General features: G+C 39.4%; 1 protein-coding gene across 1 annotated transcript in view; it reads left to right on the top strand.

Annotated features, from left to right (window-relative positions):
• Positions 1-14,406: 14,406 nt before the first annotated feature.
• FHIT (fragile histidine triad diadenosine triphosphatase) overlaps positions 14,407-15,718 on the top strand; it is an 854,985-nt gene continuing 853,673 nt past the window's right edge. Inside the window, exon 1 of the mRNA XM_033210298.1 lies at positions 14,407-14,426. The gene's annotated coding sequence lies outside the window, so the exon portion shown is untranslated. The remainder of the gene's footprint in view (positions 14,427-15,718) is intronic.

Genomic DNA, 15,718 nt, shown 5'->3' with positions numbered 1-15,718 from the left:
AGACAAAATCTAAATGTCTATTAAAGTGAACTGGTCACATATGTGGACTGTGATGCTGTTCAAAAGAACAACGTAAATGTATACGTACTGTGGAGAATGGCCCCCACGATGTTATTGTGGGTAAAGTGAAGGAGAGAACTGTGTGTATAATGGGCTTCCTCCCGTTGTATTAACAGGGAAGAATTCACACAAATACATGTGACTGGTTCTGCAAAATGTGTTTCTGAAGTGCAGGGAAGAAGTGGTTGGGCCTGGAAGGAAGGCTCATTTTCACTCCACGTGCTTTGCATCTGTTTGAATGTGTTGCCCTGTGCTTATTACCTTGTGCTTGCAATGGGTTATGCTTTTTCTCTCTCTATATAAGAAGGTTAATTTGACATTCAAATAGCTTCTCTATTTAAATCTAAAATTAGCACCAAGGAAGGTGGTCTTTTTACATAACCTTGTTGCTGAGTCACCTGTGACTCCAACGGATGAGTCACCTGCCCGGTAGAACCCATAGGCCCCAAAGAGGAGTCTTTCTCAGAAGAATGTCTTTATTCTTTCCTGGACTCATGCAGTCATGGTCTCCTATATGTGTCATCATCATATGGGATTTTTCCTGGAGCTGAATGCCAAATTCTTAAACTTGGGAAACATCTGACTTCCATAAGCAACACATATACAAGTCACTTCTTGGGGTAAGGTGAATCTGGTGTAAATTACAATCACCAGGACAGGCATGATGGCTCACACCTGTAATCCCAAAACTTTGGGAAGCTGATGCAGGAGGATCACTTGAGCCTGAGAGGTTGAGGCTGCAGTGAGCCATGACCACGCTACTACACTCCAGCCTAGGCAACAGAGCAAGACGCTGTCTCAAAAATAAATGAATTTAAAACATTACAGTCACTAAAGGAGTGTGTCCAAATGCAGTCTTGGATCCCACCCCAGAGGTTCTGACTCAGTCAGTGTGGGGTGGGCTCAGGGAGCCCCAGCCTGAGAAGATTCCAATGCAGATGATCTGTATACCCTTCCTTTCCTCCTTCCATTCCTCCCTCCCTCAATTCTTTTTCTCCCTTTCTCCTTCCCCTCTCTTTCTCCTTCCTCTCTTTATTTCTTCTCTTCCTTTGATAATTTTAGAGAGTGGTATTTTTCACATTCTGTACTTAGATTTCAGTTATTTGACTATTTGTTCTTCCTTTATCAGAGACATATATTTTAAAGAAATTAGTAAATTGTTAGTAACTTCATTTATTCTGTGTCAGTTGATCTTTAGTGGATACAGGGAGAAAAGAAAATGAAAATATCAAGTTCAGCTTCCTTAAGGGCTGAGAGAATGGCCCGTCCAAGTGCCCAGCTTGTAATGAGACCCAGATTATTATGCATACTCATCTCAACCTAAATCCTTCTTGGTCCATGTGGATGATGGAAGATGGTAATTTGTCTCTAAGAGCAAGGAAGAAAGAACATTTGAGTTAAGTTGTGGACAGCTGACCTTTGGTTTTAATCATAACTGCTTTTAAATGGTAATAGCTAGGGAGAAGGCATGACAGAAGAGTGGTGGAAGGGAAAAAAAAGGAGAAAGGGCATTGCATGATCTTTGGAGTCAGCAGACTTGCCTCCTGATACAAATTCTACCCCAGCCAGGCTGCGTGATCTTTGACGTGAGACGGAACTTTTCTGTGCCATATCTGTGAAATTAGGATAATAAGACCACCCATGTTACCATGGTCAGAGGATAAAATAAAAATGTAGCCATACAGCCTAGCATAGTGCCTGGCGTTAGCAGAAGCTCAATAAATACTGGTTAATTGATAAAGGAACAGGTAATAGAGGTAGAAATAATTACATGGGCTTGTTAATGGAACTGCATGGCTTCTAAGGGCCTTCATCCTCACTGTCAGGTTTTACCCCTAAACTGTAGGGACAAAAAACATTTCTCTAAATATCTTTCTTTATCATAGTGAATATCAGGTGATTACTATTTTCTCTTTCAGAATTTTATCTTTTAAATGTTACTTTACGTTCCAGCATACAAGTGAAGAACGAGCAGGTTTGTTACATAGGTATATGTTTGCCATGGTGGTTTGCTGCATCTATCAACCCATCATCAAGGTTTTAAGCCCCACATATATTAGTTATTTGTCCTAATGCTCTCTCTCCCCTTGCTCCCCCCACCCACCAACTGGCCCCAGTGTGTGTTGTTCCCCTCCCAGTGTCCATGTGTTCTCATTGTTCAACTCCCACTTATGAGTGACAACATGTGGTGTTGGTTTTCTGTTCCTATGTTAGTTTGCTGAGGATGATGGTTTCCAGCTTCATCCAGGTCCCCGCAAAGGACATGATCTCATTCCTTTTTATGGCTGCATAGTATTCCATGGTATATATAGACTACGTTTTATTTATCCAGTCGATTGATGAGCATTTGGGTTGGTTCCATGAATACTTTTCTGATAGAGAGCTTAGACAGAAGGAAATAACTTTTTAATAAATTTGTAATCCTAGGCAGGATGTTTGAATTTTTAAAAATTTTTATTTTAGGTTCGGGGGTACAGGTGCAAGTTTGTTATACAGGTAAACTCATGTCATGTGGGTTTATTGTACAGATTATTTCATCACCCAGGTACTAAGCATAGTACCTAATAGTTATTTTTTCTGCTCCTCTTTCTCCTCCTACCCTCCACCCTCAAGCAGGTCCCAGTGTCTATTGTCCCCTTCTTTGTATCCATGAGTTTTCATCATTTAGTACCCAGTTATAAGTGAGCTCATGCAGTATTTGGTTTTCTTTTCTTGCATTGGTTTTCTAAGTATATTGATATCCAGCTCTATCCACATTTCTGCAAAAGACATGATCTTGTTCTTTTTTATGGCTGCATAGTATTCCATCGTATCTGTATGCTACATTTTCTTTATCCAGTCTGTCATTGCTGGGCATTTAGGTTGATTCCATGTCTTTGCTTTTGTGAATAGCCCTGCTGTGAACATACACGTGCATGTGTCTTTATGGTAGAATGATTTATATTCCTCTGGGTATATATCCAGTAAGGGGATTTCTGGGTTGAGGGATAGTTCTGTTTTTAGTTCTTTGGATTTCTTAGGTCTCCAGTTGACATTTCTTTGCTGAAGGTGAAGCTCAGGTTTTTGTTGTTGTTTTTATCTCTAACTTTAAACTTCACTGGATTAGAGCACATCTGTCTATTTTGATGAGTCAATGATCAAGTCATAGAAACTATCAAATAGACTGGGGGGAGGTTATTTCACAGGATCGCTGTCCTCCTACCCTGCTCACCTTTATGTATTCGTTTTGACAGGATCTGGAAATAGATGCAAAAGAACTCAGCAGTTTCTATTGCTCATCTTACAGCAGCCAGTGTGCTCACGTGAGAGGGATCTCAGATGACTTCCCCCTTTCTCTGTGGTTCCAATTTTGGTGTCTATAGGCAAATCTCAGCTGTGTCCTATGAACCAGCATTCTTGAAGGTGTGCTTCATGGGATACTAGTCCAATGAGATCCTCCATGGAAGAAAATTCTTTTGGTTTAAAATGCGTGGATAATACTATATGTTCTAATGCCCCACTTGGAGAATTCTGATGTACATTAATATGCTAAGGGCTCTGAGAAGTCCCCAAGGAGTGAAAACCCACATCTCTCAAATGAATCTAAATCTGGAATTTAAAAAAATAGTAAAACAATGGTGATAATGCTTAGAATAGTGTTTCACAGAACCCACTTTGGGAAATATTTTCACTGACAATGAAAGGGTCCTAGGTAATTGATTCCGTCCTATTACTTATGAACAGATCAAGAAGAAAAAATAGATTACCAGAAGGTGTGTCTCAAAAAGAAACTGGAGTTAGAATTTACATAGTGAGATGTTAACTTTATGTTGAGGTGTGCCTTTGGGTGCCAAGCCTGGCTGAATTGGTAGGTCCACTGTGTGGACTCAGAGAGTAATGATAGGTCTTTCCTGCTTTCACTGCAAGATCTGTTAAGTCTTGGAATTTCATTAAATATTTTGTTGCAGAATATGTAACAAGCTTTGAGTCTGAATGAAAAATAACGTCATGTGAGTCTGCAAATAAATAATTGAAATTGTGTATGAATAACTTGAGGGTAACTACCACTATGGCTTTATAATGTGAAGAGTTTCAGTAAACTCCAACAAAATGCACCTGTGTCTGACACCAAAAATTGCTTTCTGAAGATTGTAGAGGTAGATTTATTTGAGTCTACATATTTCTGATTATGCATAAATGTGGTGTTGTATAGTTTCAGGAGCATTCAAGTCCTGGATATCCTTTTCTAAAGCTTAGAAATTTTCAGAATTAGTTATAGGCCACTCAGCTTCAGCTTACTCTCACACGAACTATTATCATATTTACTGACAAATAGGGAGGGATATAATCTCCTTGTAGATATTCCAGCTCACCTAGTAGCTATAAATGTTCTCTTTTATTTTCTAATCTTGCAGAAGTAGAGGGAAAGGATTGTATTACAATAGTTTTGTTGATGCCTGAAGTGATGTAAAACTAGGATGAAGGCAGCAAATGCAGAAAAAATAAATTCAAAATGATTTGTTTAGATTAGGTTTATGGGCTCACATAGTTTAGTGGAGTGAGACCAGGAACCAGAAATAATCAGAGATCCTCTTGCTTAAAAACAAACAATATAGGCCGGGCGCGGTGGCTCAAGCCTGTAATCCCAACACTTTGGGAGGCCGAGACGGGCGGATCACGAGGTCAGGAGATCGAGACCATCCTGGCTAACACGGTGAAACCCCGTCTCTACTAAAAATACAAAAAACTAGCCGGGCGAGGTGGCGGGCGCCTGTAGTCCCAGCTACTCCGGAGGCTGAGGCAGGAGAATGGCGTAAAACCCGGGAGGCGGAGCTTGCAGTGAGCTGAGATCCGGCCACTGCACTCCAGCCCGGACGAAAGAGCAAGACTCCGTCTCAAAAAACAAACAAACAAACAAACAAACAATATATAGTTCAGGAACATTAGGACATTGCTAGATATTACATTGTAAGGATCTTCATTCAGTAGTAGCAAAAATAAAATAGGCTCATGGATAATTAGCCTGATGCAGAAGTGAAAATGGCACCTCTTGGGTCACAGTTGTACAATGCAGTGCAGGACTTTGTAATTTCTTTCCCTTTTTCCCTGTTAGACGAACACAAAGAATTACAGAAGATAATTGAAGATAAAAGATTCTGATAAATTTTTGATCCTATGCAAAAATGATTGAACTCCTTAGTCTCCAGTTGAACATATTTAATATAAAAGGGGAATGCATTTGGGATTCCAAAGGGAGCAGTAACTTAAAGATGATCTAAAACGGTGACTGATCCTAAATACGTTTGTTTATTACCTGGGGAAATTTCTTCCTTTCCCTGAACCCACGGTTACTGCCACCGCAGCTCATGAGGGTTGTGTGTGTGTATGTGTAAAACAGACCTAAGAGGAGTTTCTCTATTGGAAGGGGGTAATGGATAGAGGTGTGCTGGCCAATGTTGAACAATTGTTCTCAGAGAAAAACAAAAGCCTAATTTGTAACACTTGTGAATATGCATTTCCAGATTTCTATGGTGCTGATGCTCCCACCGTGGCCAATTTCAGGTCATCAACTCATGTCAACTGGCTCACAAAATACTGAAAAATGTAACGAGTTCCTCTATGAGCTGATGGGGGCTGGCTCTAGCACACCCCTGCTAAGAGCTTTCTTAGCCCCTGGTCATTCTATGGAGCTGTTTTCTCTAAGGAACTGTACCTATACTTGTATCTGCATCTATGAGGAGTTTGGAGGGTCTGGAGAATGCCTTTGGAAAATGACAGGCCTCTGTGACCTTTTGGATCATTTTCGGATTCCAGATTCTGTAATACTTCCCCAAGAAGAATATTTCCTAGAGCACTGATGCGATTTAACTGGGATACTTTTACTATTGAGAGAATTTGTATACAGTATTAAAAAGTGGTTTGGGGGAAGGCAGCTGATGCTGAAACACTAGCCAATGGTATCTGGGGATACATTTGCTCTTTGAGCGTGGAGCCATTGCTAGATGAGATCTTTGTGACAAAACTTTTGCGTTGTGGCAAATGCCTTGAACACAGGACACCTTATGATTCAGGATGAGGATTGGCAAATTACCGCTTGCCCACTGAACCCAGCCCACAGCACGTTTTTGTGTGGCTCATAAGCTAAAGATATCTTTTACATTTTTGAATGGTTGAAAAAGAATAGAAAGAAGAAGAATAATTGGTGACACATGAAAATGATGTGAAACTCAAGTTTTAGTGACCATAAACAAAGTTTTATTGGAATCCAGCCTTGCCCTTTTGTTCATATCGTCTGTCATCTATATCATCACATCATCTCTAGCTGCTTTCATGCTACACTGGCAGAATTGAGTAGCTGCAGCCAAGACCGTGGGGCCTGAAGAATCTGAAATATTTACTATCCGGCTCTTTACAGAAAATGTTTGACAACCCCTGATCTAGGAAATAAGTCTCTGAGGAATATGACCAGCTAGTCCAAGGTTCCATATAGTGGCTGAAGACATAGCAATGGGAATGCCAAATTCATTTTTAATGGATTGGAAAGGGGTTGCATAAGAAATGAAGAGGAACTGAAAACAGCTTGTGAAAATTGTTGAAATATAAAAACAAACCAGTGAGGGGAATAAGGAATTTCTCATTTTGCTTGAATCTCCTCCTTTCAGTTTTTCATTACTTAATACTTACAGCTTTTCCTCCTGTTTTCTTGTGTTGACATGTTCTGATTTAGACACTTGTCTTATGCACAGGGACCATGTTGCTGCTCACTCAAGCAGTAAAGCAGTATCATTGGTAATTATAAGGGCTGGTTATGAAGTCAGGCAGATGGGGTTCAAGTCCTACCTCTGCTACTTTTTTGAGATATCATATTGGACACATCTCTTTGAACACTTCTCAGCTTTAGTTTTCTTACCTATAAAATATAGATTTGTTCTGAGAATTAAGTAGGATATTTAAATTGCTTACTACAGGATCTGACACATAATAAACCTATAATAAACACTACTTTTTATTTGTTGTTGTTATGTTGGTACACCCCAGGGTCTTCCATACGTGTATGTGTTTATCTTTTGCGTTAAGCTTTTATCCTTTTAGTTTTAGCAGACAGAAATAAACCTTTAATTTGGCAGCATCTTCACAAAGAATACAAATTCTTTTTATCCCAAAAACTCCGTCTCCCAGAAATTGTCTTAAAATGAAACCCATGTGAGTGCCATAGTCTTAGTCAATATTTTAAACTTTGGTCTCTTAAGAAGGTTGTATCCCCATTCATTTCTTCCCAAGAGGAGACTGCCCTCCAGCGGAAACAATTCTGGTAAGGGGAGAAAATCGTTTTGGTATTTCAGACTATCTACAAATGTTTTATAAAATTATTTCTGTTAAAATAGACTTGCTTATGAAATTTAAGCTTACCTTCAAGGGAGAAAGTCTTTGCTGCTCTCTGAATGCCACCAGTCTGCTCTGATAGTCTGCTCTGATGATGGCATTCATCAGTTAGACATTCATGCCTTTAATGACTAGTCGCCACCCACGTGGGACAAGTATGGCTTTATTCAAATGATTTTCAACCTTGGTTATATTTAAAGACTAAGAAGCTTAAAAATATTCTGATGTCTCAGTTGCACCCCAGTCCAAATATATCAGAATCTCTAGGGGATCTAGGCATCAGTATTGTTTAAGTCCCCTCCATACACTTGATTCCAAAGTGCAGCCTCCAGCCAAGGTTGAGAATGACTGCTTCAGACCTTTAGGTTTTGAAACACACTAGTTTTTTTAAACAAAGTAAAGCAAAAATCCTGCCCTCACATTGCAATGGTGTTTGCTCTTCTTAAGTGTGCAGCAGTGCAGCATCCACTGTCACCTGCTTATGTTGAAATCTCATCTCCAGGGAAATTTACTGATCCAATCTTATTTCATTAGCTTGCTAATAAAGAACTTTTAGGTAGTAAAAGAGTATGATGAGAAGTGAATCTTTTTTTCTGTTTTTTTTTTTTTTTTTTTTTTTTTTGAGGCAGAGTCTCGCTTTGTCGCCTGGACTGGAGTGCAGTGGCCGGATCTCAGCTCACTGCAAGCTCTGCCTCCCGGGTTTACGCCATTCTCCTGCCTCAGCCTCCCGAGTAGCTGGGACTACAGGCGCCCGCCACCTCGCCCGGCTAGTTTTTGTATTTTTAGTAGAGACGGGGTTTCACCGTGTTAGCCAGGATGGTCTCGATCCTCCTGACCTTGTGATCCGCCCGTCTCGGCCTCCCAAAGTGCTGGGATTACAGGCTTGAGCCACCGCGCCCGGCCGAGAAGTGAATCTTTGATACTTCTCCCACTGTAAATCCCACTGATGGATCCTGTTAGGGACCGATAATCACTTGGACTTCGGTAACCTCATCACTAAACTCTGCAGAAACATTTGAGTTTACCTGTCAAACTCATGTAAATGCAAAAATGCATTTACATAGGATGAATTTATAAAAGAATATTTCTATAAATTTACTAATAGCCTTATGCATATACCTGTTATTTTTATTAGCCTACTGTTTTTGTGTTTAGTTCATTATAGATACGAATCTAATCTTTTGCTTAATAAGAATCACTATAGTTTTACTGAGATTGAGACAGTAGGAGGATAATTAATTTTGTTATCTGTAAAACAAAAATATTACCTACCTCCTAGAGTTGTTAAGAAAAGTGGAAGAGATAATATGTACAAAACAGCCTAGTGGCTGGTACTACGTAAGCAGTCAACTGTTGTTAGCGTATCAAGACAGCATATGATAGCGGTCAAGAACAAGGTACTAGAATTAACTTCTCTACCTTCAGCTCTCATCTAGACTACCTGTCAGCTCTGTGATATTAGGCAAATTACTTACCCTCTTTAAATCTCCATTTTCTTACCTGAAAGCTTGCAGCTACCTTTTGTGGGGGAGGGTAAGAATTGCATATTTAATGTGTTTATCACTATTCTTGGCATTGGTAAGCACCTTTTCACATACATAAAGTAGAAATAATGTGTGTGGAGTGAGCAAGAGAGAACGAGAGGTTGAGATTCCATATTCATTCAGAGCTGCAGGGGACTTTGCCTTGCTTCTTGTGTAGTCTCTACCCCGCAGCATCAGCACCACCTGGGATCCTATTAGAACTATGCCATCTCAGCCATCACCCCAGACTTAATCAGAATCTGCATTTTAAAAGTCTCCTGGTGATATGTGCACATTTGAGCAGCCCTGCTCTAGTCTACAATTGACAAGTACAGGACAAAATTGCTACCACTTCCCTGTCATATACCCTTGGCAGGCATCACTTATCAATCATGGCACTCTATCCCACCAGCGTCCTGCCTAATTACTCCAGACAGCCTCAACTAGTTGATAGGAATTGTCGTAAGAGATGAAACCTGTAATGGAGGAAACTTTTGTAAGGAAGAACTGACTTGCCTGAGTGAGAAAGGCAGTGCATTGCCAAGACAATACTCAAACTTGGGATTTTCAATCCCCAGTCCACTGATGCTGTACATTATTTTACATCGCCTTCATATTCCATTCAGCAGCACACAGCTATTATATAGCTGGCTTTGTGCTGCAACTGGAAGGTGCAAAAAGGAAATTAATATTAACCATGCAGATAAAATGAGATTAAATATTAAAAGGGAAGTTGAAATAGGTTTAAATCAGCTAAAGATTTTATTGGGATTAAAACTCAGGGCCTAGTAGTAATTCCTATCGTCATAATTTAGATATTGTGATTTAAAAAATCAGGGATGATTGAAGAAGAGATGATTCATTAATTCCGGGCGCGGTGGCTCAAGCCTGTAATCCCAGCACTTTGGGAGGCCGAGACGGGCGGATCACGAGGTCAGGAGATCGAGACCATCCTGGCTAACATGGTGAAACCCCGTCTCTACTAAAAAAAAAAAATACAAAAAACTAGCCGGGCGAGGTGGCGGCGCCTGTAGTCCCAGCTACTCGGAGGCTGAGGCAGGAGAATGGCATAAACCCGGGAGGCGGAGCTTGCAGTGAGCTGAGATCCGCCACTGCACTCCAGCCGGGCGACAGAGCGAGACTCCGTCTCAAAAAAAAAAAAAAAAAAAAAAAAAAAAAAAATTTCACTGAGCTCCAAAATTCGTTTAAATTTTTTTTCACTTAAGCATTTTCTCTTTAACAGGGCATGTAGTACTTTGGAGTGAAGTTGTCATTAACGTGACCACTGAATCCATTAGACAACATTCCACAAAAACTAATTTTGAATAGGACGCAAATTGTAGACATTTATACACTGTATTTGCCTCTTACTATAGGTTTTGCTTGAAATTTTAAATTTTAGAGTTGGGACAAGCCTCAAGATAGCATATGATACAGTTTTTGTCTCTTGGGAAGGGAGAAGGAATTTTATTCATCACCAATGAGAGATGTGCAGACATGAAAAACACCATCCTAGTCTCTCTGAAATTTATCTTAAGCATCACGTCTGCCGTTGCACGGAGGCTGCTAGACATTTTCTGACTCATTACTCAAATGACTCATGCTCCATTTAGTGTGGTGGGAATACATGGAGAAGTGGCCAGATCCAACTGAGTAAGTAAGCAACTGGCCAGAGTTCCCTGCATTTTGTTACCTGGGCTGTTAATTTGCTGGAAATCTCGAGACATTAACGTTCCTCTGAACTATCTGCTGACATAGAGAAGCCTCTTTCTCCACTGAGGAGAATATGCCAACATTTTCCCTTCTCAAATTCAAACAGGAGATTTCCAATGTTAGCATCTCAAATTCATCTCAAGCTGTAATAATAGTTTAGCTAATGTAAGACAGACTCTAATTTATAAGCATGTATATATTTATATGTGTATATATAGGTATATATGTATATATGTATAGACATGTGTTTATATGTATATATTCACATGTTATTTTAACCATACTTATTTTAAGCATTATAGTTTGTCAACATACATATTAACTTTCCAGAGCATTAACTTAGTCAACATACACATTATTTTTATGATCAAGAAGTGTTCATATAGAGTCATGCACCACATAATGACATTTTGGTCACTGATAGAGTACACATACAATTGTGGCTTCATATTATAATACCATATTTTTACTGTACCTTTTCTATGTTTAGACACACAAGTATACTTGTGTTACAGTTATCTACAGTATTCAACACATTAACATGCAGTATAGAATTGTTGCCTAAAAGCAATAGGTGATAGTATATAGAATGTAGCCTAGGTGTGTAGTGGGCTATACCCATCTAGGTTTGTGTAAGTGCACTCTTACGATGTTTGCGCTATGACAAAATTGCCTAGTGATGCATTTCTCAGAACTTCTCATTGTTAAGTGATGCATGACTGTACAAGTATGCTTGCCCCTCTGCTACTTACAAGTGATGGGTGAAAGGATAATTTGCAGGTGCATGGAAACCAGAACCAAGGAGCTATAACAGCATTTCTTGAGATTACATTGAAGATCAGATTGTAAAATTCCCTTTTTCTTTTGGGTGTTTACTTTCTTTGCCTGTAATTAATGTCCAAAGACATAGTATACAAAAGAAGACATCTAGGAAATGTTTCCTGGGAATTAGCTATCCCTAAGAGTAAAAGAATAAAATTGGGAAATGTACCTGTATAAATATAGGCACATATACATACATTTCTTGTGGTTTTCTTCAGCTGTCGTGGTGAATACTCCCTTCAAAAGTGTTTTGTTTATTTTAGAATATTAACATTAGGATCAGCAATACCCATTTTCTCCTTAGAGATGGCTATTTTGTTTTATGTGAACTTTTGAACTTGTTTTCTTTTAAATTATTCTTAAAATGTCCTCTTCCTGACAAAACCGTGTGCCACATATGATATAAGCTAAATTGGTTAATTTCTAGCAAATGAAAATATGCAGGTACTCAATAAAGTCTTGTTTGTTATGTTAAACTATAGGCTAAATAACCAAAGGCAGATGATGTAAATCTTTATCAAGTGTGTTTTCTTTTCTTTTTTTTTTTTGAGATGGAGTCTCGCTCTGTCGCCCAGGCTGGAGTGCAGTGGCGCGGTCTTCGCTCACTGCAAGCTCTGCCTCCCGGGTTCAAGCGATTTTCCTGCCTTAGCCTCCTGAATAGCTGGGACTACGGGCACACGCCACCACACTCAGCTAATTTTTGTATTTTTAGTAGAGATGGGGACTCACCATGTTGGCCAGGATGGTCTCAATATCTTGACCTCATGATCCACCCACCTCGGCCTCCCAAAGCGCTGGGATTACAGGTGTGAGCCACCATGCTGGCCACTCAAGTGTGCACTTTTGAAAGATTATAGTTCTTTGTCCCTCTCTGTATTTAAATGTCTGTTCCTTGTGCTGTGGTTTAGAAACAGATTTTGGAAGACAGGTCGATGCTTTTTCATCACGTTATCCCTTTGGTACATGATGCTGGGTTGGAGCTACACAAAGTGAGTGAAACACACTTAGTCTTAGGGCTTTATGAACTTAAAGTGATCCCTTAGCCTTTTGAAGAGCATGCTGTGAAATTTGAGTCACCTGGAATTATCTAAGCAGCTTAATTATTGTTAGCTAATATTAGAAAAGGGGAAGCAGAAGATTGAAGTTTGTTTTTGTAACAGCCAGTGAGGCATCTAATGATTCAGATGTCCCTCTAAAGCTGACTTCCTTAAGACAGAGCATCTCGTTTTCATAAATGTCTTGAGGCAGCTGGACAGTTGTATATATTCATTTAATAGAAATAAACAATACTTCCAACCAAATTTCAGTAATCAAGAAAGCCTCTTAGCATTGATGTCTTCTCAGTGTGCAAATAATTTTTTAAGAATACCCTGAGGTGAACTCTGCAACCTTTTTCTTACAAAATATCCAATTTGGGATTATTTGAAAGTGGACTCTGCCATCAAATTAAATGAACCATTGACTACATTTTTGTTAAGAGATCTATTACCAGCTGCCTTATTTGGTGTACTTTTGTTAAAATACTACTGCACTTTCCATCTGAATCCTCATAATTTAGATATTTAATGGACAGTCATAAGGTATTAAATTGTTCCTGTTATTTTTGACCCATAAGAGAGCATGTGGCACCTAATTGTAAGGGGATAAATTAAGGAGAGAGGAATCTGGTTAGCTTCTAGACATTTGGAAAGCCTATGTACTTAGTCCCTCAAATTGCTGCTGAAATGCAGCTTCAAAATTTGGTATGTGAGAGCTTGTTCCCTGAACTAGCTCAGTGTTCATTTGGGAGGGCCAGAACCATGTAGTACCAAACCTCATGCTTATGATAGGATAAAACCAAAAAAGTACCTGTTAATCAATGAGGGGTGTTATATTTTTAATCAGTATCCTCATTTTTATTTATTTGAAAAACAGCATACAATTTTTTTCCCATAATTAGATCTCTATTTTAAGTTGGTGATCTACAAGTTGAATATGCAATTATCTATATCACTGGATGAGACCTGTGTGTGTGTGTGTGTATGCAAATGGATGGAAATATGTAATTAGACCCAGAAGCTATGGGAAATGAGAACCACGTGGATTTTCAAACTTTCCAAAGTGCCTGGTAAAATGTATATTAATAAAGTGGGCTCTAGGGGGATGGGTATTCATCCACCACCCTGTCTGTTACATGGAAAGCCCTTTTCCCATTACTTTTCTATTTTAAATCTATTCCCCTGCCCCGGCTGATTGTACCTTTCTGAAATGTGCCAGACAGAGAATCTCACATCTCCTCTTAGCTTGGAAATAATAACATCTTCACATTTTCATGGCCTGTTCTGAAATAGGAGCCTTTCATTTGTGCTTCACTCCCAATTGAAATAAATTGATTAATGTCATGGAATTGTGTTTCACCACAGATCTTTCGAAACAAAAAGCTGCTTTTCTGATGTGGTAAGGGAACAGATTGTCCCAGATTTTTTTATGCTCCAAGGACTTGGGGCAAAGAAACTGTTTTATCATTACATGTTATTGAATCCTAAAGAATTATCAGGTTGCATTTCTTTCCTTTTGCTTGCGTTTTTCCCTGGAGCATTTGCAGACACCATAACCTTGGTGTTTATTAATCTCAGAGCTCTCTCTGGGACCCCTCTTCTGTGCTTCCTGACATTTCTCTCATATTTTCCACCAAATCTTTTTGTCCTAGGAAATTTTTGGTGCCTTGCCTTCCATTTCTTGTAATTTTTTTAAATTTAGTTTTACCAATCATATTCTTAATTTCCAATGATGCTCTTGCCTCTTAAACTGATTTTTTTCCTTTTTTATAGTGCCTTATGTTGGGTAATCTTTGTTTTGCCTGACGTTCAGCCTCTACCCATCTCTGTCTTGCATCTCCTGGACTTCCTTCCTGGTTTGCTCAATAGGAGGTATTTGTGTAAGTTTACACGGTGAGAAGAGAAGGAGGTGAGTATACTAATTCCCACCTTTATTTGCCAGAGGATAGTAACTGTGTCCTTCTGCAACTGCCTCTCCCACCAATCATATTGGCCTCCATGACTGTGGCTATCAGTGGCTTTGAGTAATCTGTTTTGCCCTTGTCCTTTTAGCAGTTATGGTAGTCATGGCTTTTCCCGTTGCTCGTCTTTGGTGTCCCAGCATCCCTCCTTGTTCCTTTGACATTGCTTATACTTTCATTTACAGCTCTTCATGTGAATAGTCAGGCATAAATTCTATTTTCTGATGAACAAACAGTCTGTTCTTAACTTAAAGGGGCAGTATGTTCTTGCATCTCTCCAAGAATTGGAACTTGTATTTGTAAGTTCTCTTCTGACCTATGAATTCGGTCTCTGATGCCAGTTGCTTTCTATAAACTTTAATCCTCATGTTTTATGCTGTGGTCTTCTTAATTCTTTCATTCTTTTAAATGAAAATCTTGTTTGAATAAAATAACTCTTAAGGGTTTCCTCTGCTATTGTGTAAACCTGTTTCTACAGTTTCCGTTGGGTCTCCCTGCCACGAGTTCCAGTCCACTACAGTCCTTCTGGACATTACAACCAGGTTAATATTCTTTGTGTACCCATCTCTAATGTTTAGACAAAAGAAAAAAATGGAATCATTTGTTCAATACTAAAAGTCTTCCAGTATCTGCAGCTCAGCTTACATTTCCAATTCCTTAATCTCAGCACACTCCGGAACTAGACATCCCTTCCAACATACCTTTCCCAGCCCTGTTTTTGCACCGGTGTCTATTTAATACCTACTCATGTTTCTAACTAGCTTGTTATTCACCTTCTTAGCCATGTCCAACAGTCCCTTTCTTTTTCCTTTTTATTCTGACCCTTATTACTTACTGCCTTCCCTCATGTCTCACTGTATGTCTTGTCTTACTTGCTAGAAGGAAAACTCTTTGGAGACTAAGATTTTAAAAATGTTTATTCTTCCTTTATTCTTTGCTCCACTTTTGCCTATCATCTCCGTTCTTGGGCCCATAAAGATGTGACAGGCACAAACGATGTTCCCAACCTCAAGAAGCTCAGAGTCAACTGGGGAGATAAGCACATAAATAAGGGGAACACAGTGTGCAAAGGGCCATGATAAAACATGGGGGAGCAACAACTAATTCTGTCAGGAAGGAGGAGGGAGGTCTGGGAAGGCTAGGATCGTCTGCACTGAATTTTCTTACCCGGGCAAGTAGAAGGACTGAAAGGAGACGAACAGGGAGCACTCTGTAAATATGAGTTGACTGATGGAGCTTT

Source organism: Trachypithecus francoisi, unplaced genomic scaffold (assembly GCF_009764315.1).
Source record: "Trachypithecus francoisi isolate TF-2019V2 unplaced genomic scaffold, Tfra_2.0 Lachesis_group0, whole genome shotgun sequence".
In the NCBI taxonomy this organism is placed as follows: Eukaryota; Metazoa; Chordata; class Mammalia; order Primates; family Cercopithecidae; genus Trachypithecus; species Trachypithecus francoisi.
Note: the sequence above shows the minus strand (reverse complement) of the source record. Positions and strands in the feature narration are given on the sequence as shown.